The sequence below is a fragment of the Notamacropus eugenii genome, chromosome 2 (assembly GCF_028372415.1).
Source record: "Notamacropus eugenii isolate mMacEug1 chromosome 2, mMacEug1.pri_v2, whole genome shotgun sequence".
In the NCBI taxonomy this organism is placed as follows: Eukaryota; Metazoa; Chordata; class Mammalia; order Diprotodontia; family Macropodidae; genus Notamacropus; species Notamacropus eugenii.
The window spans coordinates 301,802,280-301,826,338 of NC_092873.1; the positions used below are offsets into that span (position 1 = coordinate 301,802,280).

At 40.2% G+C, this 24,059-nt stretch overlaps 1 pseudogene; it reads right to left on the reverse strand.

The window, feature by feature from the left end:
- Nucleotides 1-22,827: 22,827 nt before the first annotated feature.
- On the reverse strand, nucleotides 22,828-23,852 carry LOC140523928 (mesencephalic astrocyte-derived neurotrophic factor-like; annotated as a pseudogene).
- Nucleotides 23,853-24,059: the final 207 nt, after the last annotated feature.

The following is a 24,059-nucleotide window of genomic DNA, read 5'->3' on the forward strand; positions in this document are numbered from 1 at the left end:
ACAATAACAACAGGGGCCTAGAGATGGGAAGGGATCTGCTCAGATCCCACAGGAAGTTAGTGACAGAACCAGGATTTGATCCCAGGTGTCTGACTGCAAACATAGTGTTCTTTCCACTTGCAGCATTCTCTGAGATTGGTTTGGGTGTGTTAGGACCCAAAGAGGTTTTGAAGTGTAGAGTTAAGATGAGGAAGAGGTTCATTCACTACTAATCACTTTCTGCCTGGCCCATGGACTTATTTATTAACTTTTAAAAAATATATTTTTAACATATTTCATTCAACATTCCCTAGTTACATGTAAAAAAATACATTAAAACCATTAAGTTCTAAATTCTCTCCCTCCTATCCTTCCCCTACCCATTGAGAATGCAAGCAATATTGTGAGAAATAACTCATTCAGACTCAGGATGGGTGAAGATAAAAGATAAATTTATTGCACACCACTGCAGTGGTATCTCATAAAATAAACATACCCTCCAGAAACAAAAGTAAGCCTTAAAAAGAAGTCCCTCCCCTGCCTCCCCACTGGTTGGGTAATACAGGGTGTACAACTTTCTTATGCACCTACTACACAGTTCTCCCTGACATGTCCCCCTCCTCCTGCTACATGCATTGTATGACCATTAAAATGAACCGGTAGTCCTCCCAGAGGAGAAGTTAATATTTATAAGCTTCTTAGGCATGGGTATTCCAAACAAGATTTACATTTTACTCTACTGAGCTGGCTTCTAACCTCAAACAAGATAAAACCAGTTGGATCCTTGCTTTGCCCATTATCTTTTGTGTGAGACATATCCCCTTCATTATGTCTCTCATTCTGCTGATTGTTATTCTGAACTTACAGAAACAAGTTTCTCCATTATACCTCTCAAATCCACTCTTCTTCTGCTAGAAGATAATGTGGACTAACCTATGTTGTTAGTTCCTCTGTTTAAAAGTCTCATCCTTAATAGCCATAGGCAGAGAAATTCCCTTTGGTATGCTGATTAACCTGATGAGTGAAAATGTTTAATTAGCACCCCCCTACTGCTTTCTTCACAATCAATTTGTATTCCTGCATTTGTTGCAAGTCAAAAGACTTTCTGGTATGTATGGATTCCTAGATTTCATAAATGATGTATTATATAATTTCTGTGGAAACAAAGGTTTTAATAATTCCTCACAATACGTAGTCATGCAAAACATATTTCAATATTAGCTATGGGATTGTATTAATTTCATTCTATGACAGTTCCATCTTCTCCTTTCAGTAAAATGCAAGTGCTAGAACCTTGCAAATAGTAGAAACTGAATACTTATTACTTAATTGATCCTTTGCCTCATTCACCTTATTGGTGACCCCTCAGGACCTTGAGATCCATGAATCCCTGGGGCCATGGCCATCATCCCTTTCCCACATCACACTATTATTGTTCTTTATGTAGTTTAGCATTCACCCACTCTATAAATCAAGTGTGTACCTATGGGACATGGTGGAGTATATGTAGCCAGGAGAGAGAAAGCAGTTAAAATCCATTTGATCTATTTTTATAAGACAACAATACAGAACGAAGTTCAATTTTCCTTTTGGGAACAGAGATGGTAAATAGATGGCACATAGGATGATAAATTGAGAATTGGAAGGAGCCTTACAGGCATTCAGTTCCACTTCCTCATTTTACAGATGAGGAAACCGAGGCTCAGAGATTGAGCAACTTTCCTAGGATCACACAGCAAAAAAGGATTTGAACCCACATCTTTGCAACTGTAGGTCCAACATTCTATTTCTTTTTATAACATGCTGCTTCTTGACATCCTGACAAAGGAAGTTCTCCGTGAGGCAGCAAAGTATAATATGTATATTATACTAGTTTCATAGAGTATTATGGATAAAACACTGAACTTGGATTCAGGAAATCTGTTTCAATTCCACCCCAAACACTTTATGGCTTACTGTGACTAAGTGCAAGTCACTTTCTCTTATTTTTTTCCCCCTGTTTTTTGTTTTATTTGTTTTCAGTGTTCCATAATCACTTTCATATATCTTAGATTTTTTCTCCTCCCTCTCACTCCTTCCCCCCTACCTCCCCACACCCTCCCTGAGATGGCATACAACTTTATATAGGTTCTACACGTACATTCCTATTAAATACAATTTCACCTTAGTTATATTGCATAGAAGAATTAAAATGAATGGGAGAAATCATAAAACAAACCAAGACATAATATAAAAGAAAATGATCTGCTTCGTTGATTGAATTCCATAGTTCTTTCTCTGGATGTGGAAGGTATTTTTCCTTAAGAGAACATTGGAAATTTTTTAAGTCCTTGATTGCAATGAAGTACTAAGTCTACCAGAAAAATTTCTCTCACACTGTGGTTGTTGCTGTGTACAAGGTTCTCCTGGTTCTGCTCCTTTCACTCAGCATCAGTTCATGTAAGTCTTTCCAGGTCTCTCTGAAGTCTTCCTGTTCATCATTTCTTATAGCAAAATAGTGTTCCATTACATTCATATACCACAATTTATTCAGTCCTTCCCTAATTGATAGGCATCCCCTTGATTTCCAGTTTTTGGTAACCACAAAGAGAGCTGCTATAAATGTTTTTGTACATGTGGGACCCTTTCCCATTTTTATGATCTCTTGGGGATACAGCTCTAGAAGCAATATTGCTGGGTCAAAGAGCATGCACATTTCTATGGCCCTTTGGGCATAGTTCCAAATTGCTCTCCAGAATGTTTGGATCAGCTCACAGCTCCACCAACAATGAATTAGTGTTCCAACTCTCCCACATCATCTCCAACATTTATCATCTTCCTGTTTTGTCATGTTAGCCAGTCTGAGAGGTGTGATATGGTATCTCACAGTTGTTTTGATTTGCATCTCTCTAAATCTAAATCTAAATCTAAATCTAACTAAATCAATAGTGATTTAGAATATTTTTTCATATGACTATAGATGACTTTAATTTCTTCCTCTCAAAACTGCCTGTTCATATCCTTTGACCATTTATCAGTTGGGGAATGATTTGTATTCTTGTACATTTGACTCAGTTCTCCATGTATTTTAGAAATGAGGCCTCTATCACAGACACCAGTTGCAAAAATTCTTTCCCCACTTTCTGCTTCCCTCCTAAACTTGGTTGCATTCAATTTGGTTGTACAAAAACTTTTCAATTTAATGTAATTGAAATTATCCATTTTTCATTTCATAATGTTTTCTATTTCTTGTTTAGTCAAAAATCTTCCCTTCTCCATAAATCTGACAAATGCACTATTCCTTGCTCCATTAATTTGTTTATAGTATCAATCTTTATACCTAGATCATGTACCCATCTGGACTTTATTTTTGTGTACGGTGTCAGGCATTGTTCTATGCCCAGTTTCCACCATACTGTTCTTCAGTTTTCCAAGCAATTTTTGTCCAACAGGGAGTTCTTATCGTAGAAGCTGGCGTCCTTGAGTTCATCAAACAGTAGATGGCTATATTCTTTGACTACTGTGTCTTGAGTACCTAACCTATTCCATTGGTCTACCCTTCCGTTTCTTAGCCAATACTAAGTGGTTTTGAAAATTGCTGCTTTATAATACAATTTGAGATCTGGTAGAGCTAGACCACCTTCTCTAGCATTTCTTTACATTAGTTCCCTTGATATTCTGGACCTTTGGTTCTTCCAGATGAATTTTGATATTATTTTTTCTAGCTCTAGAAATAATTATCTGATAGTTTGATTGATATGGCACTGAATAAGTAAATTAATTTAGGTAGAATTGTCATTTTAATTATATTGACTTGGCTTACCCCCAAGCAACTGATGTTTTTCCACTTACTTAGATCTGACTTTATTTTTGCAAAAAGTGTTTTGTAATTGTGTTCATATAGTCCCTGGGTTTTTTTTGGCAGGTAGATTCCCAAATATTTTGTAGTATTTACCCCAGTTTTAAAAGGGATTTCTCTTTTTATCTCTTGCTGTTGGACGTTGTTAGTAAATGCAGAAGATTTGTGTGGATTTATTTTGTAACCTGCAACTGCCAAAGTTGTTTATTATTTCAGGTAGTTTTTTACTTGATTCTCTGGAATTCTCTAAGTATATCATCATATCACCTGCAAAGAGTGATAACTTAGTTTCTTCTTTGTCTATTCTAATTCCTTCAATTTCTTTTTCTTCCCTTATTTCTACAGGTAACATTTCTAGTATCATATTGAATAATAGTGGTGAAAATGGACATCTGTGGGTGAAGGCCTGCGTCCCCACACTGCTCAGTGATGTGGTGAAGAAGAGAGATACAGGAGGCGGGAGAAGATAGGCTAATTCCATTTATTGATCCAAGGGTCAGGGTATTTATAGACAGAAACTGCAAGCCTACATGACATTCTGCTCATCTCCTGTCCTAGAGATTTGGCCAGTCTAACAGTCTTTAAAGACTGTTAGCCTAGAGGGCATCTATTTTACATATCCCTTGTATTCTGTAGTTCTCTTGTTTGTCTCATGGAGACAGCAACATCCGGGGGGGCATGGAGAGCCATTCTGGATGACAATGAGCACAGTCTCAAAGAACAGTTTCCCTGAAGGTCTATCCTGAACTTGTCAACCACATTCCATCCTGGCCCTCAACAGACATCCTTCTTTCACCCCTGATCTAATTGGAAATTCATCTAGCTTATCCCCATTGCATATAATGTTTGCTGAAGGTTTTAGGTAGATATTACTTATTATTTTATGGAAAGTTCCATTTATTCCTATGCTCTTCAGTGTTTTCAATAGGAATGGGTATTGTACTTTATCAAAAGCTTTTTCTGCATCTATTTAGGTAATCATGTGGTTTCTGTTACTTTTGTTGCTGATATGATCAATAATACTAATAGTTTTCCTAATATTGAACCAGCCCTGCATTCCTGGTTTAAATCCTACCTGATTATAATGTATTATTCTCATGATAAGTTCCTGTATTCTTTTTGCTAAAATCTTATTTAAAATTTTTGCATCTATATTCATTAGAGAAATTGGGCTACAATTTTCTTTCTCTGTCTTAGCTCTTACTGGTTTAGGTATCAAAACCATATTTGTATCATAAAAAGAATTTGGGAGGACTTCTTCTTCCCCAATTTTCCCAAATACTCTAAATAGTATTGGCATTAACTGTTCTTTAAATGTTTAATAGAATTCACTTGTAAATCCATCTGGCCCTGGATGTTTTTCCTATGGAGTTCATTGATGACTTGTTCAATTTCTTTTTCTGAGATGGGGTTACTTAAATATTCAACTTCCTGTTCTGTTAATCTCGGAAATTTATATTTTTTTTCCAAATAATCATCCATCTCATTTAGATTGTCCAATTTATGGTCATACAGTTGGGCAAAGTAATTTCTATTTACTGTTTTAATTTCTTCCTCATTGGAGATGAGTTCATCCTTTTCATTTTTGATACTGGTAATTTGGTTTTCTTCTTTCTTTTTTTAAATCAAATTGACCAAAGGTTTATCAATTTCATTGGTTTTTTCATAAAACCAACTCTTAGTTTTATTTATTATTTCAATAGTTTTCTCATTTTCTCCCTTAAAATGTCTCAATTTCCTTTGTCTCTAAAAGTCTCAATTTCTTTGACTGTAAAATGGGGATAGAAAATTTATCACACAGGGTTGTTGTACTACATGTGTGTAAGTTTGTATTCAAGTGTAAAGGAGAGAGAGTAGATGGGTTTCTTCTTCAGCCCCCCCCCCCCCAAATACTAAGAGTCCAAGGTATTTGGTGACAGCTGAGAAGGGTGGGCCTTCTTAGTGGTACAGTAAAAAGGCACTATTCAGATGTCTCCAAAGGCCCAAACTATTGAATTAGTTGAATTGAGTACTTTCCTTTCCTTGTTAGATGCCTCCAAAGGCCCAAGCTCTATAATCAGTTGGATTAGGTACTTTCCTTTGCTTATTAGATGACTCCAAAGACCCAAGCTCTAAAATCAGTTGTATGGGGTATGTTCTTTTCATTGTTATCCTTTGGTTTCACCTCATGGCCCACTGGCACAGCTCATTCTCAGTATCTATAACAAAATTCAGACTAGGAAAGGAAGGGGATCTCCACGGGGTCTGGTGAACTGTCTCCTAGGGTTCCTAGAAATAACATACAACCTCCCTTTTCGTCTTTGTTCCTTATTCTCCCATCCCTTGCACATCAGGAAATGTGACTTCTTGATCCAGTCTCAGGCTCAAGAGCTGTCCCGTCTGTGCCAGAAAATATGGAAAGGGAGAGATGTGTGCCATATCCTCACTTGTAACCTCAAAGACATCATCAAGTCTTTTGAGCACATCCTCAGAAGCAACGACTTTGATTACTACCTGGGACAGAGCTTCTGGGAGCAGCTAATTAGCAAAGTCAGATAGCAGAAAGAATCACCAAGAAACTCAGCACCAGTAAGTTGTCTCATGGGCATCTACAAGACATTTAGTTCACTTCATCCCTCATGGTAGGGAGACAGGGCACCAAAGGAAGGGTTACTAGGTCAACACCTTACCCATGTCCCAAAAGAGGGCAACACCTGACAGACACCTACAAAAGTGGTACAAAGATACAAGGAAATAGGATATAAGAGGGGATGTGACCAGAGCCTCAGACACAATGATATTCAGACTATGGCAGGATGTGAGAGAAGGTAGGCCAAACTGATCATTAGAGAGGCCATACCTTGGATTTGGTGTATCATTACACTAAGCTCTCATCACTACTGAACTTAAATAAGTGAGAGTTCTAAGTCATCTCCAATCACCTGAGCATCTCAGTTCAAAAGCTAGGTGTTTATTGGGAAAGGCAAAATCTTATCTGATTGATTAGGAAGCTAGGAGTTTTCGAGGGATTCCAGAAAATGGAGGGGGTGGGGAATCAAGTAGGAGTAGGAGGAAAATAGGAAATAGTATCTACCTCTCCAAGCCCAGAAAACCAACACTCCCACAGTCCTTTAGAGTTGAGGAAGAAGGAAGAGTAGCCTTTCACTCTGTTGAATCTCTAAGTATTGGCATGAACTTATGAAAATATACCAGGCCTGCTCCCCTGAAGACCCTCAAACAAGGAAGAACAAATGTGTATTAGAAGATAACCTGCTCTGAGCATCCCCAGGTTCCTTCCAAGCTAAAGGGCATCATTTCTCCTCTTCCAAGTAGCCCCCATTGTTTCCTTGCACGTATAGGGTAATTTTTTTTCATTTCTAATTAGACCTCTCTGGATTTTGTTTCTAGAGGATCAAGGGAAAGTAGAAAATCCTTCAAGCCATGAGATACTGGCCCTCAGGTACATTTTAACTACTACTGAATGATGGGGTATCAATGGGGAACCTCTTTTCCTGAAGCAAACAGATGAGGCAGTTATATGAAAGACTGGAGAAGTTATAGGCAGTTGTGTTTCCTACAACAGTTAAAAATGGCTGAAAATTAAAGATTGCTCTTTATACATACAAACATGTGTAGAAAGCTTCCTTTTTTCTTTCTTTATTTTGAGATCATATCTGTTCTCATTGGCCTATTTATTTTCAAGCTTAGTAAGCTAGTTAGGGGTGGGCAATCTGCGACCTAAAGGCCATATCACCCCAGGCTCTCTGCCACCCTTACCCCAGGGAAAGGCCAGTGTTCAGCCAAAGACCTCCAGATATCAGGGGAAAAAAAGGAAACTTTCGTGGTACTTCGCAGTATTTATCGTTAGCGTCATAGCTTTTCTTCATCTTGGGAGGTAGCTGTGGCATCTCAAAAGAAGCATGTCCTTGGAGTCAGATCTGAGTTCCAGCCCTTGCTCTGATACTTGTGTGATCTTGGTCAGATTACGTAACCTTTCAGGTATCTTAATTTCCCCACATGTAAAATGATGATGATAAATGTTGGGCAGAAAATACTTTGGAAATTTTAAGGACTATGCAAATTTGAGTTATTTTTCTTATTTTTATTTCCACAATGAGATTTGATTCCTGCAGTTCCCCCAGAATTTTGACAGAATCTATGAGGAAATAAGCCTAATCTTTCTCAGGAACTGTCTGGCTTTCATTTGAACGACAAGGAAGTCCCATGTGTTCTCCTTAAACAAGAGGTCTTCAGTGCTTGTGTCTGTAGGAGATCATTAGGAGAAAACCCAGCTCTGGGGCTTCAGTGCCCTTAAGCAGGTTACTGGCCATCTGGGTGACTTTTCTAGGGTCAGATAATTTAAATGAAATATTTATTGAACCTTCCTACTGTGTTCAAGGCACTGCTTGGTGCTATGTGGCATACAAAGATAAAGCAGTAGAAAAATTAGAACACCAAAGACTTCAGTTTTAGCCTTTGAATGTCTCCTTGGTCAGAATAATATTGGCATTTTGGATGACATGAAAATGAGAAATCCCAGGTCTAGCAGGTTATCAGCAGCAGTTTAGGGGACTCAGGACATTTAGGATCACAGCATTTAAAGATGGAAAAGGCCTTAGATCATCTAGCTTGTTCAAATGACCTCCTTTTGCAGCTGAGGAAACTAAGAACCAGATCCAAATGACTTGCTTGGGATGACATTGGTAGTAAAGCAGCAGCTCTCAGATGAATATATACCCCCTTCCTCTGTCTCCAAATCCACTCCTTTTTTCACTCACTGCTTCTTCATCTTGGAATTTAGCAAATACCTTCCTAAGATCAGACTCTGGAGAACTAGCCCACTGCCCCAGATAGTTGGTAAGGAGATATCATCTGGCTTTTATCAAGGCAGATCCTTAATTTCATGGTAACACAAATTATAGTTCAAAAGGCTGTTCTTTGGGGGATAAGAGGAAAGCCAGGAAGGTGATGGACTCCCCAGGAAGTAAGAAGTCAATTTTTGCCTTTTCAGTAAACTAGTAAACACCAAGCCTCACGCTACAGCTGTCTGGAATTGCTCTCTCTCTCCTCTCTCTCTCTCTTTCTCTCTCTCTCCCTTCTTCCTCTCTTCTCTCTCTTCCTTTCCTCTCTCCTTCTTCTCTCTCTCCTCCCTCTCCTCCTCTCTGCCTCTGTCTCTTGTCTATTCACTCTCACACTCTCCCTTTAATGATTTTCCCCTTTTCTCCCCATCTTTTTTTTTATTGTTTCTAGGTCTTTCTTTTAACTCCACCCACAAGCCAGCTGGCATTCGCCAGCCTCCACTCTCCTCAACCCCCTCCCCCTGCTGCTCCTCCCCTCCTTGATTGCTGTGGGACATCAGTGCCCTCCTTTGCTGAGGCTCAACAGGAGTTGTAGATGCTACAGAAGCAGCTGGGAGAAAGTGAGAGACTCCCAGTTGATTTGTTCCCTCTCTGTGGCATATGGCTCTGCACAGCTTTCAGTAAACTGTGTGGCTTGAAATTTAAAAAAAGAGATATATCTGCAACCTTTGAAGCAATAGAAAATTGGGGGCAGGGAAGCCCTGCTTCCTTGGTACATACAGACATTCATTCAACTGCAATTGACTGAGGATGTGTGGGGGAGGTGAAAAGCATTTATTCCTGATACAGTAGACATGGTCCACTTACCATAGCTGTATATAAATATAAATTCAAGAATATATAAGCAATAGTCTTTACTACAAAGGAGGACTTCACTTCCTTCTGATGTGGTTTGTGCTGTTGAATCTTTAGATGAGACCCTGGAGAAAGGCAGGGGAGAAGAGGTCCCTTCTGTATACTCTATTGTCCTCCCTAACTGCAAAATGCTCCTTAGCAGTATAGTGTCATCCTGAGATTGGCCTTGAAAAACAGCAGACACACAGACCAAGAAGGTTGAAAGCAAACTCATCCTCTTCCCCCATTGTAGAAGCGGATATGTCTGATCTGGTCTGGTCTGCTAGTGACCAGGTAAATAACAGATCTCCAGAGATCAGAAGAACAGGATGTGGGATTTGTGGGAGGAGTACTCTGTACTGCAGGGGTGTAGGGCTGTGTTCAGGAAGGACCAGTTCCTTTGGTGTGATGGCTGCCAAACACTCTTCAGGGCTTTTTCTGTCTTTGGTGTCCACCTGTTTCACCTAACTCTCATCTGTAGCTCCAAGAAGCTGCAGCATGCACAGTGGCCACACACTGGTAAACTATTTTGGCAGATAAGCCAAACCAGGTTGAGGGTAACCAAGGGTTCTCAAACCCATTGGTGAGTTAGGGGCTTGTCTACCCCAAACATGTAAAGACTTCATCTGGTGGAATGAGTGGATCAGAACAATTTGCTCCATGGCCATGAAGGCAGATGAAACAAGTGATGTGGAGTGCTTAGAGCTTGGTTAGACACTAAAGATGACAAGGTCATCCACGGCATCCTGAGCCGCCACCAGCCATCTTGACTCTGTCCTGCCACTGGGCTATGATGACTCTGGAGTGAGGCAGACAACATTTTGCAACTCTGTCTCACTTAAATCTATTTACACATGAATCAAATGACATCATGCATACCATTTCACTATTATGCCTCAAAGTCTTGTGGCTACAGGTAAGTGATGAAGCAGCAGGGGCAGATGCAATGGGACTTGTAGTGACAACCCTACACACAGGCAGCCCAGCTCATAGGGTCGTTTCTCACTGGAAGCAGCAATGGGACTCAGCAGCCCCCTGGGTGTCTGAGCAGCTTTTTAAGGATCGCACTGCTCACTTCCTGGTGTGAAAAGGGTGGCTAGAAAAGGTGCCCTTAACATTGTCTGCTTATCCAACCCTGCCCTGATTTCCACAGCAGGTGGGGAATCCCACTATGTGGTCAAAACACAAAAAAAATGTACAAAATGTGTGAAAACATCTGCAAAGATGGTTTCACTCACCATCACACTAATAGACAACACAATATCCGGTAGACTTGAAAGAAGAACTGCTCTTGTTGCAAGAGAATTCAACAGGTATCATATCCAAATAGCAGCCCTGAGTGAAACAAGGTTGGCAAGTGAAAGCCAGCTTACTGAAGTGGGAGTTGGATATACCTTTTTCTGGAGTGGATGCAATGAAGGGGAGCACTGAGAAGCCAGCATGGGCTTTGCAATTAGAACTAATCTAATCAGCAAGTAGGTATACCTGCCAAAAGGAGAGAATGACAGGCTCGTGACAATGCAATTGTCACTCGCAGGAAAACGCCATGCCACCATCACCAGTGCCTATGGTCCCACCATGACAAACCCTGATGAAGTCAAAGAAAAATTTTATGAAGACCTAGACACCCTTATTGTCAATGTGCCAAAAGAGGACAAGCTTATAATTCTGGGCAACTTCAATGCTAGAGTAGGCTCAGACTACCAGACTTGGAAGGTAGTCCTAGGGAGGAAGGGAGTTGAAATAGCAACAGCAATGGTCATTTACTACTGAAGACTTGTGCATCACACGACCTTCTCATCACCAACACTGTCTTCCATTTACCTAAATGCATTAAAACTTCATGGATGCACCCTCGGGGCAAACATTGGCATCTAATATACTATGTGATTGTAAGGAAAAGAGACAGACGATGTGAGAGTGACAAAGGCAATGTGTGGTACAGAGTGATGGACTGATCATAGACTTATCCTTTGCAAGCTAAATATTCCCATTCATCAAAAGCACTGCCCCCAAGGCAAAACGACTGCCAGAAGAATTAATGTCAACAAATTAGAGCTCTTCTCTGAGAGTGAACAGTCTGTTGCTGACTTAGAGGGAAAGTTGATCCATCACACAGCTGGCAACAGTGGAGCAGAAAAGGAGTGAGCAGCTGTCAGAGATTTGGTGTACAGTACTGCATTTGCTCATCTGGGTCAGAACACTTGTAAACACCAAGACTGGTTTGATGAAAATGATGGGGAAATTCAGAAGCTGATAAATGAAAAACGTGAACTCCACAGGATTTACCAGCAGGATAGTTCACCCACCTCTAAGAAGGCAGCATTTAATTCCAACAAAAGTAAAGTACAAGCAAAGCTTAGAGAGAGGCAAGATTCCTGGCTCAGTAAGAAGGCAGATGAAATTCAGTTTTATGCTGACAGTAACAATCCAAAGCATTTTTATGATTCCTTGAAAGCTATTTATGGACCAAAAACCTATGGTGCATCACAACTACTCAGTGCTGATGGAGCCACATTGATTAGTGGTAAGGACATGATCCTAGAGAGATGGGCTGAACACTTCCATAGTGTTCTCAACAGACCATCATCTATCAATGCTGAGGTCATTGACCATTTACCTCAGGTTGAAGTCAATCCCTCCTTAGCTGAACTTCCAAGTGAAGAAGAGATTTTGAGGGCCATTAGGCTCCTTTCCTGTGGCAAAGCATTCTATTCCAGCTGAGATTTACATGGTAGGGGGACCATTGCTCATACAAAAGCTGACTGAAATTTTCCAGGGTATATGACTAAAGGAGGTTATCCCCCAGGAATTTAAGGATGTCTCCATTGTCCATCTTTATAAGGGTAAAGGGAATAGATTGTCCTGCAACAACCACAGGGGTATCTCTCTCTCTCTCTCTTAGTTATTGCTGGCAAAATTCTTGCTAGAGTCCTCCTTAATAGGCTGATCCTTCACCTGGAAGATGGTCATATACCTGAGAGCCAGTGTGGCTTCAGAAATGGCTAAAGAACAGTTGATGAGGTGTTTTCTGCCTAACAACTCCAGGAGAAATGCCAGGAGCAGAACAGAGGTTTGTACACAAGATTTATAAATCTGACCAAGGCCTTTGACATTGTTAGTCATGAGGGCTTATGGAAAATTATGTCAAAATTTGGTTGCCTGGAGAGGTTCATCAGTATTGTATGTCACTTTCATGATGGCATATTTTCCCAGGTTCTGGATACTGGACAAACCTCTTGTGTCTTCCCAGTCACCAATGGAGTGAACAGGGCTGTGTGCTTGCTTCCAAGCTTTTTAGCATGTTTTCAGTCATGTTAACAAATGCTTTCAATAAGGATAACACAGCATCAAGATCAACTACCATACTGATGGTAAGTTCTTCAATTTGAAAAGGCTACAAAGCAAGACCAAAGTGGAGGGAGTGTTGGTACATGATTTTCTGTTTGCTGATGATTGTGCACTCAATGCAGCCTCTGAAGCTGAGATGCAAAAAAATTATACATCAATTCTCTGCTGCCTGTGCTAATTTTGGCCTAATAATTAACACTAAGAAAACACAGGTGCTTCATCAGCCACCACCACACCATCCATACATGGAACCATCAGTTACAACAAATGGAGAAGTTTTGAATGCTGTGGAGAAGTTCACTTACCTTGGTAGTATACTTTCCAGGAATGCACACATTGATGATGATGAGGTTGATTTCCAGAGCTAGCTCAGTGTTTGGGAGGCTCCAAAGAAAGGTTTGGGAGAGAAGAGGTGTTAGACTGTTCGGCCTTGAGGCCGAAGGGCTACCTGAGCCTTTTCTTACCTGTCGTCTAGGTCTTCGGGGATCAACCAGATAAACGTGTTGAGAGAAGAGACTTTCCAGAGTCGAACAAGGGTTAGGCTTTATTCAGGATCTTAGTTACATGTGCAGGGTGAATTCTTCCTCAGGAGAGAGGAATCCTCCTCCTCCCAAGGGCCAAAGATCGTACAGCAAGAGGATGGGAGCGGGAGAGAGGAGGGACCTTCTGCCCTCTAAGGGCCCCTCAGCATGAAGAGCACCTTCAGGCTTTCCTGTCCCTACTTAAGCTCTCCCGCCGCATAGTTTGCACCTGAATACTGTGCCTGCTCTCAGCCCTTAGCTAGTCAACAACAGGTGTGCTCAGACCATGGGCCAATCTCAAGGGTGGGATGTTCTCCCAAGCAAGTTTCCCACGGAGAAGAGGCAGAAATGCACGAGATAGCCCGTATCTCATGCCTCAATTCCCAGCTGTTCCCTGGGGGGGGCCTCATGAGAACTCTGAGGTTTAGAAGTCCTCACCTTTACCTGCCCGAGACTGTCCACGTGAAACTGAGCTTACACCCCCAACATTAGACTGACTCCAAAACTGAAGGTCTACAGAGCCGTTGTCTTGACTTCATTGTTGTATGCTTATGAAAGATGAACAGTCAACCAGTGCCATGCCAGGAAACTGAATCACTTCCATTTGAACTGTCTTAGGAAGATCTTGAGGATCACCTGGCAGGCTAAGGTACCAGACACTGAAGTCTTGGATTGAGCTGAACTGCCAAGTATTCAAACTATGCTTCAGATAGCATAACCCCGATGGGCTGGCCACGTTGTTCGAATAGCCAAAAAAGCTATTTTATAGAGAACTCGCATGGGGCAAGTGATCACACAGTGGTCAGAAGAAGCAATACAAGGACACTCTCAAGGTCTCTCTCAAGAACTTTGGATTTGATTATGCAACATGGGAGACACTGGCACAGGACCATTCAGCACGGTGTGCCCACATCAGAAAGGGTGCTGTGCTCTTTGAGCAAAGCAGAATTGAGAGAGCACAAAGTAAACACAGGATGCACAGATTTGGGATATCCACCCCACATATTCATATGGACTATCTGTGCCCAATCTGTGGTAGAGCCTTCTGAGCTCATATTGGTCTGATCAGCCACAGTCAGACACACTGAAATTTCACTTTATCATTGTGATGTCATTTTGGTCCTCTTTGAAGATGAAGGACAACAACCAACCAACCAACTCTGTACTGCATCTTCAAGGATGAGTCTTTCCTTTACAGTGTCACATATGCAACCCTTCCCAGATCTCTGGCTACATATCTGTCAGGAGAAGTCCTTGGGTCCTTTGTTGGCTCTACAACTCCTTTTTGAAAGGTCAATTTCATAGGATCAGCTATAGACAAAATATTATTTTTCAAAAAACCAAACCTTTTTCCCCCTATAGATTGCTAAACCTGGCAGAGCCATGAATGTTTCTGGCTCTGGGAGCATTTTTTGTAGGAAGAAACTAAATGGACTTGAAAATACTCCCTGGAATCAGACCAGACCAGCACGAGTGCAAACCATACCAGCCCAACAAACGCAGACCAGAACAGAGCAGTATGGACAGGACCCAGAACAGGTTTCAGGGAGCCACCAGCAATAGTTCCCAGATTCCTCAATCCACAAACACCACAGGTAGCTTCAAAGGTCAGTGAAAGGGCTCCATTACCCAGGAAAGGTGAGTCTGGACCTCTGGCAGCAGGCACTGCAGCAGCAGCTACCATTTTCACAGCCCTCCACCTAGAGGCCCTGGTGGAAGTGGATGGCTGATCTGATTTCAGTGAGAAGTGGCCCTGTGAGACCTCCACCAAAAATCCCTGGGGGAATTGAGCCACTGATCTGATTCTCAGCCCTGAACTCCAACCAGGAGTGAGGAGGTGCACTAGCCATGGAGCTGGAGGCTGTTATGGTGAGGAAATTGAATTGCAGATTCTGGGCAGAAAAGTTTTTGGTTGCTCCCAGACCAGTGTGCAGGTCAGGAAAGGAGTAAACACTCCCCTTGATTGTGCCACCTAGGAGCTCACTAGAATATGCATTCCTCTCGACAAAAGTCTCAAAAGTCAAGTAGTTACTGAGAAAATGCCCCAAAAAGGGAGAAAAAGTAAGACAATAAGAGCTTATTTTCTCAGTGAACATGGATTTTTCTCCCATCCTTTCTGAAGAGGTAGAACAAAGCATAACATCAGACAAAGTCAAGGCCTCTGTGTCCAAAACCTCCAGAATAAATATGCAATGGTCTCAGGCCATGGAAGAGCTCAAAAAGGATACTGAAAATCAAATAAGAGTGGTGGAGGAAAAATTGGGAAGAACGAGAGCAATGCCAGAAAATCATGAGAAACAAGTCAACAGTTTGCTAAAGGAGACTCAAAAAAATGCTGAAGAAAATAACACCTTTAAAAATAAGCTAACTCAATTGGTGAAAGAGGTCCAAAAAGCCAGTGAGGAGAAGAATGATTTAAAAAGCAAAATTAGCCAAATGGAAAAGGAGATTCAAAAGCTCACTGAAGAAGACAGTTCTTTAAAAATTAGGATGGAACAGATGGAAGCTAATGACTTTATGAGAAACCAAGAAATTACAAAACAAAACCAAAAGAATGAAAAAATAGAAGATAATGTGAAATATCTCATTGGAAAAGCAACTGACCTGGAAAACAAATCCAGGAGAGACAACTTAAAAATTATAGGACTACCTGAAAGCCATGATCAAAAAAAGAGCCTAGACATCATCTTTCATGAAATTATCAAGGAAAACTGCCCTGATATTCTAGAACCAGAGGGTAAAATAAATATTGAAAGAATCCACAGATCAACTCCTAAAAGAGATCCAAGAAGAGAAACTCGTAAGAACATTGTAGCCAAATTCCAGAGTTCCTAGGTCAAAGAGAAAATATTTCAAACAGACAGAATCAGTTTGAGTATTGTGGAAATACAATCAGGATAACACAGGATCTGGCAGCTTCTACATTAAGGAATCAAAGGGCTTGGAATATGATATTCCAGAAGTCAAAGAAACTAGGATTAAGACCAAGAATCACCTACCCAGCAAAACTGAGTATAATACTTCAGGGGGAAAATGCCCATTCAATGATATAGAGGAGTTTTAAGCATTATTGATGAAAAGAACAGAACTGAATAGAAAATTTGACTTTCAAACACGAGAATCAAGAGAAGCATGAAAAAATAAACAGGAAAGAGAAAACACAAAGGACTTTCTAAAGTTGAACTGTTTACATTCCTAAATGTAAAGATAATATTTGTAACTTGTGACTTTTCTCAGTATTTAGGTAGTTGGAGGAGTTACACACACACACACACACACACACACACACACACACACACACATATAAATACAGAGAACATAGGGTGAGTTGAATTAGAAGGGATGATACTTAAAAAAATAAAATAAAATTGAGGAGTGAAAGAGGAATATATCGGGAGGAGAAAGGGAGAAATATAATAGGGTAAATTATCATGCATCAAAGAGCCAAGAAAAACCTTCTTCAGTGGAGGAGAGAAGGGAGGATGTGAGAGGGGAAAAGGGAAACTTACTCTCTTCACATCTGGCTTGAGGGAATGACATACTGAGTTCAGTATGAAAGTATATCCTGCACTGCAGGAGGGTAGGGGAGAAGGCAACAAGTGGGGTGAGGAGGATGATAGAAGGGAGGGCAAATGGGAGAAGGGCGTAATCAGAAGTAAACACTTTTGGAAAGGGACAAGTTCAAAAGAGAGAATAGAATAAATGGGGGGGGCAGCATAGGATGTAGTGAAATATAGTTAGTCTTACACAACATGACTATTATGGAAGTCTTTTGCAAACTACACTTACACAGCTTATATTGAATTGTCTGCCTTCTCAGTGGGGATGGGTGGGGAGGGAGGAAAGGAGAGAACTTCAAATTTAAAGTATTAGGAATGAATGTTGAGAATTGTTTTTGCATACAACTGGGAAATAAGAAATACCGGTAATGGCTTATAGAAACCTAATTTGCCCTACAAGGAAAGAGAGAAGAGGATTAGGGATGGGAGGAGTGTGATAGAAGGGAGGGCATATTGAGGGAAGGGGCAATCAGAATGCAAGACCCTATGGGGTGGGGGGAGGGGAGAGATAGGGAGAAAATTGGGAACTCAAAATTTTGTGGAAATGAATGTTGAAAACTAAAAATAAATAAATAAACTTTAAAGAAAAAAACAAAAAACAAAAAGAAAATACCCCTTGCAGCAAACCTGGATGGGGAGTGCTAAGCTAGTCACTGAGTGGAGGGATCTGGTCAGTGTCAGAGAAGCCCTTTTACTAAGAATCTACAAATTATTGACCCTGACAGGAGTAGTATGCCAAACTGGAAGTGTGTAGTCAACTACACCTGGACTCACTCCCCTGATGTTTTTCAAATTTGTTCTCAGGATGAGGCTACATAGTTTAGTCTCTACAATAGTCAGTTTGGGGCCATTGGTAGATGGAGCTCAATTCAGTGGAACATTAAGGACTCAAGTAGCCCAAGCTAGCCAGCACAGCCTGGGAGTTTGAAACAGCTGAGCAGAGACCTATTTTCCAGAGGACACAGATATTATGAAATCTCTTTCCAAGTAGGAGAAGCATTCATGTGCCTAGCCTGGCTTAGCTTCAAGTACAATGCTGCACAGAATGGGAGGGATGAATGAAGCATTTTCTGGATGTCCCTTCTAAAAATACAGTGGAATTTCTCCTTTTCCTAAAGGACTGAGGAAAGGTGCTAAATATCAACTTAGAAACTGAGGGTCTAGAGACATGACCACTAGAAAATTCACTCTTCCTGTACCCAAATGGCATAGACCTTGCCAATTTCTGCAGAATCATAGAATCTGAGAGCTGGGAGGGTAGAACTCATCAAGGCCTTTTCTTTCCCTTTTTCTCTTCTCCATTTCCTTTTGTTTTGTTTTTAGCTTTAGCCTGACCCAAAACGAAAGATGGAAAAAAGACAAGAGGGATTCCCTGACACAGCCGTTCAAGGAAGAGGGTCTGGCATTGGATCTTTGAGCCACCCACTTTATAACTTCTTTGGGCTGGAGCATTAGTACCAGACTGTCCCAGAGCCTTGCAACAGACACATGAACTCCATTTTGCCTTTGGAAGCATTGTCCCAGCAGAATGATTGCTGCTCAGTGTGGCTCCTTCTGTGCTCCAGAAATCATATGCTTAAACTATGCTGTGGTTTGCAGGGCAGCTTCGATGGTCACTGAAAAGTTGACATACATTGTGCAAAGACACAACCTGTGTGAATGTCTATGAGGCCTTACAGCACATGTGTATTTGCATGTGCTCTGAGCTTTCTGTCAAGGGGAGTGTGGGATAAATGGGCATTGCAAGTTCACTTACTAACATACACAGATGTTTCCATGATTGTATATTCATTGCCTTTGGTTTGTACCTTTGCCCTCTCACCCCCTAGTCCCCGTGACCCTAAACAACACTGACTGGGCACTGTTCAAATGGGTGAAAAAAAGGGAATGTAAAAGTAGGATGGATTGGTCACTGAGGGCCAAGCAACTTGATCCGTCTAAGTACCCTGACTGAGTGGAGAAACAAAGATATCCCTCAGATTTCCATGCAGTCACCAAAACTTTGTCCATACTGTGTGCCCAGCACACGGTAAGTGCTTAACAAATGTTTGTTGCCTTTCTTACTGCCTGGAAGGAAGCAGAATCAGCTAAATTTTCCCTGAGGTCCAGCCTCCCCAGCCAGGCTTTTCTGCCAAGGGACACAAGCATAATCAGAGATGACAGAGGGGACAGTGGAAGGGCCCACATTGCACAGAAGCTTGGTGAGAGGGAAGCTTACAGGTCATCTAGTCCAAGAAGTTCCTAGGGCTCATTCTTTCCCAGGAGCTGGATGATGTCTGCTTTAAATAGTGGCCCATTGTGTTCCCCATGAGAAACACTTAATTCAGGCTCACTGATCACCATGGCCTCTGAGGGGAAAGGATCCCATATTTAGAGATTGAGTTCCTCATCAAGATAAAATAAGTGAAGCACAGATCATTGATGTCATCATTGTCCAGGTGACACATCATGTCTTCTGCCTTCTCTCACTGTCCCAAAGTGGGACTTTGAAAGATTAGCCAGATGACTGCAGTGCCAGGATCTGCTCTCTGATTCAATGGCTCATTAATGAAACATGAAGTCCCAGAGCTCTTGTCCGAAGCGTGGATTGTGGGAGCCCTCTCTCTACCTTCTCCCTACCTCTTACTCTGGGAATTTTTGTCCCTGAGGTGAAAGATACAATTGCTAGCAGCATCCTATCCAAAGTCATTTTCTAATTCTCTGCTCTAGGAAGAGGTGGGATGTGGAGAAGTGGGAATGAATCCCCACCTGCCTGATATTTTGTATGAATGTCACCTGGGGCAAAGGTCACCTAATCCTTTTCATATACCACTTCAGTCTCCATTTATTTCCAAAATAACATTCAGTCATATGGAACCCCTCCCCAATCCTTCTCCTTATCTTTGCCTTATTTCTTTCTTACAAATTTCTTTTTCTGTCCAGTTATCAGTCCTACCACTCCCACCATGCCAGCCCCATTGCCTGCTGAAGTTGGTTCTCCCAACTGCCTGCACACCCCCTGCTGTACTTCCCAACCCCAACCTCTGGGGGGATATCTGCAGAACTCTGCAGGTCAGTCAACTCAGGACCCCTCAGTGGCCTTTGGTAAATGAGTAGACCTCAGAAGGGAACCATTTTGGGGGACTTGTCCTCAAACTCTGCAGTGTGCCAGCCTCAATCTAAGCTTGCAGGCAAATGTCATGATTTTGAAAGTTCAAAATTGGGAGATGGGGCTGGGTAATAAGAGGGACTGCTTTTCTCTCCTTTGTCAAGGGCTCTGTTAACTTTCATTTTCAGGGAGCTGGGTAGGGATTTAGAATGACCACTCATTTGAGTGATGGAAACACTGAGATGAAGGAGTGAAGGGACTGAGTTCCCAACTTCCTTCCAGTGCTGCTCACCCCTTGGTTACTCCCCTCTTCTCCAGAATGCTGTGAGAAAGGATCAGCCATCAGGAGAGAATGTTAAGGTTATCTTCTCTTTCAAAGGCATTTGCATTTCTTCCTTGTTAGAGGCGTGTCAGCAAATGTGAGAAACGTGGTTTTTTGTTTGGTTTTGTTTTTTAACTTCTTTCTTGTTATTTTTTAAATGGTTTTAAAATTTATTTTAAATTTAAAGACAAAATAAGAAAAAAAACAGTTGCCATTCATACAATGGAACATATGAAAAGATTCAGTACAAAGGAATAAATTTCCATTTCAAGAAAACATGTAATAAATACTACACATTATTTTCAGAGCTGTCCATATATTCTTTGCTTCCTTGTTTTTCTTTCATTTTCTACTGTGTACTTTTTACTTTATTTTTTTCCTCCTTCTTCTCCCCACTGACAGAAGGCACATTTATACATACACACCTACACATATGCACATATACATATATGCATAGATATCTATAATCATACACATATATACATATATATTCATACACATATAGGTAAGCTACAAACTATGCTTATTTTCACTTGTGCTCTGTTTCTCTGAAGGTGGATAGCATCTTCTTTCATAAGTCCAAGTCTTTCCTAAATCCACCAGCTCATCATTTCCTACACCACAGCAATATTCCAACTTTATACTGCCTGATTATTTTCAGTAGTTTAAAACAATATTGATTAATATGGCTGACATGTAGTGTAGTTCCTCTATTTTTCTCTTTTGATTAAATCTATTTTAGCTTTAACTTTGTCTGAGATCAAGATTGCTACCTCTGCTTTCTGTTTTGACATAATAAAGTCTATTTGTGACTTTCATGTATGCGAATCTCTCATTTTTATAGCCTTTCTTGAAAGCAACATATTGGTGAATTCAAATTTTTAATATGCGTTTCCATTTTATGGGTGAACTCACCCTATTCACATTCTAGACTATAATTATTTGTTTGTTTCCTCACGGTCCTTTTTCTTAGGCATCCTCACTCCTCTGCTTTACTTCTACCTGCTACTTTGTCATTCTGTTCCGTAACCTACCCCACCCTTTCATGAATTCCTCCCTTATTCTCTTCCCTTGCATTCTTGTTTCTGTCTGAATTTGCAAGATTTTTATATCCTTACAAATATATCTGTTGTTCCCTCTTTATCCCATTCCTGTTCACTTACCCACCTTTCTACACCCACTTATTCTCTCCCCCTCTTATTTCTGTATAAATTTAGAAAACCTTTATACCCTTCCAAATGTATATGTTGTTCTCTCTTTAACTCAGATCTCATATGAGTAGGGTTCCCTCTAAGCATACCTCCCTTGTGCTCTCCCTACTCTGTATACCTTTATCCTCATTTCTTCCTGAATACACCCAGATAGATAGATAGATAGATAGATAGATAGATAGATAGATAGATAGAAAGATAGATAGATAGATAGATAGATAGATAGATAGATAGATAGATAGATAGATAGATAGATAGATAGATATGTATATACGTATGCATGTATGTATTGTTCTTTCTTTAACCTATTCCCAAAGAGAGCAGGGTTTTAGAACTACCAGCCCTGCTCTCCCATCCTCTGTATGAATTCTTCTTCCATCATTTGTATGAGATACTCTTTTACCTTTCTGTATACCATTTTGTTTTTTAAAATCACATCATAATCAGCTTTACCATAATCTTTCTTTCAAACTACCCACTTACTGATAACAATTTCAGACATATGGTTTACATTTCCATGAATAAGAAGTAAACAATCTGTCCTTATTGAGTCCCTTGTAAGTTATTCTTTAATGTTTATCTTATATTCCTCTTGGATCTTGTGTGTCAAATTATCTATTAAGTTCTGATCTTTTTGCAACAAAATTCTGAAAGTCTGTCAATTTGTTGAATATCCATTTTTTTTCATTCAGAATTATATTTATCTTTGCTGGATATGATATTGTCAGCCACAATCCCAGTTCTTTTGCTCTTTGATATACAGTGTTTCAAGAGATGCAGTGTTTTAATGTAGCTGCTACTAGGTTTTGTGTAATTCTAATTGTGGCTCTGCCTTATTTGGATTTTTTTTTCTTGTTGCTCATAATATTTTCTCCTTAACTTCGGGATTTCTGTATTTGGATTTGATATTTCTGTACGTTTTCCTCTTTGGATCTCTTTCACGTAGTGATAAGTGAATTTTTTCTATTTATATTTTCCTTCTTGATCTAATGCTGAAGCATTAATAATTTTCTTTATTTTATTATTGTATCTAGATTCTTTTTTTTACCATAGCTTTAAGATAATCTGATTATTCTTATGTTTTCTCTTCTTGTTCTGTTCTCCAGCTGAGTTGTATTTTTAATGATATATTTCACATTCTCATATAGTTTTTTCATTCTTTATATTTTATTTATTTGTTGATCTCATAACTTTACTGGCTTCTCCTTGCCCAATTCTTATTTTTAGGAAGTTTTCTTCCTATAAAAAATTTGGGAGGACTCCTTCTTTCCCAATTTTTTCCAAATAGTCTATATAATATTGGAATTAATTGTTCTTGAAATGTTTGATAGAATTCACTTTTTTTTAAAGTTTTTTTTTAAAGTTTAATAAAAAAAATCCCATACATATTGTGAAGTCCTAAATGAAGAAACATCAAAAATGAAAAGGAAACAGTACAGAGAGAGACACAATGGAGCTGTAGAACCAGCATCACGAGTCAAGCCCCAGGTTTCAGATCTGACACCATCAGGAGCCCTCTTAAAAATAAATTACAAAAAGACTGTTTGAAAACAGATTAAATGTGATTGCTTCTGAGATGCCTACATGGCTTGTGCAAACTAAAGATCAGTCCATGAACTAGCTGCCTTGGGGACATATTTGGGCATCAGTTCATTAATTTTTGTGAATGTAGTCTGATTTTTCAGCACAGCCTTTACACACTGTACCCCAGTCATCCAGGATCTTCTTCAACTCAACTCTTGAGTTTCTTCAGATTTGCCGTGCTCAGATCAATCTGTTTATCATACTTGAGCTCACAGACTCTACTGTCTTTCTTCTTTAACTTCTCACAGATCTTCTCAACAGGAATGTGATGGCTAAGAGACTTGGAGACTTCATTGATGATCTTAGTGGCTGCATCACCAGTGGCTCCAATGTAATAACACAAATGGTTTTATTTTCCTTTTACATCATTGCAAAACTTCATAAGTTCCTTTTCAATGTTGCTTGGCGAAAATATAACATCTCTGTCTTTAAGGTCTTGGTAAAATTTTTCCAGAAAAGAAATGCATACTGAACTAGGTTGCCGGCCATGTGGGTGGAGAGAACAGCCTTAATATTGAAGGATCTGAGACAACTCAAAAGGCCTCCTCAATGAGGAAATGGTTCAGAGGACTGTTTTGGGTGATGGGCTAATATGAATTGACTCTAAAAACACAACAATTCTTCACAGTCCCCCAGCCAGAGGGCGCAGCTGCCTCCCAGCAGCACCGTAAGGACCAGCACCACCGGCAGCCCATGAGAGGCCCACATCCTCCTGCTCCTGCCACCACTCGGACCACAATTCACTTTTAAATCCATCTGACCCTGGAAATTTTTTCCTAGGGAGTTCATTGATAGCTTGTTCAATTTCTTTTTCTGAGATGGGGTTATTTTAGTATTCAAATTCCTCTTTCATTAATCTGGGCAATTTATATTTTTTAAAATAATCATCTATCTCATTTAGATTATTGAATTTATGGGCATAGTAAATTCTTA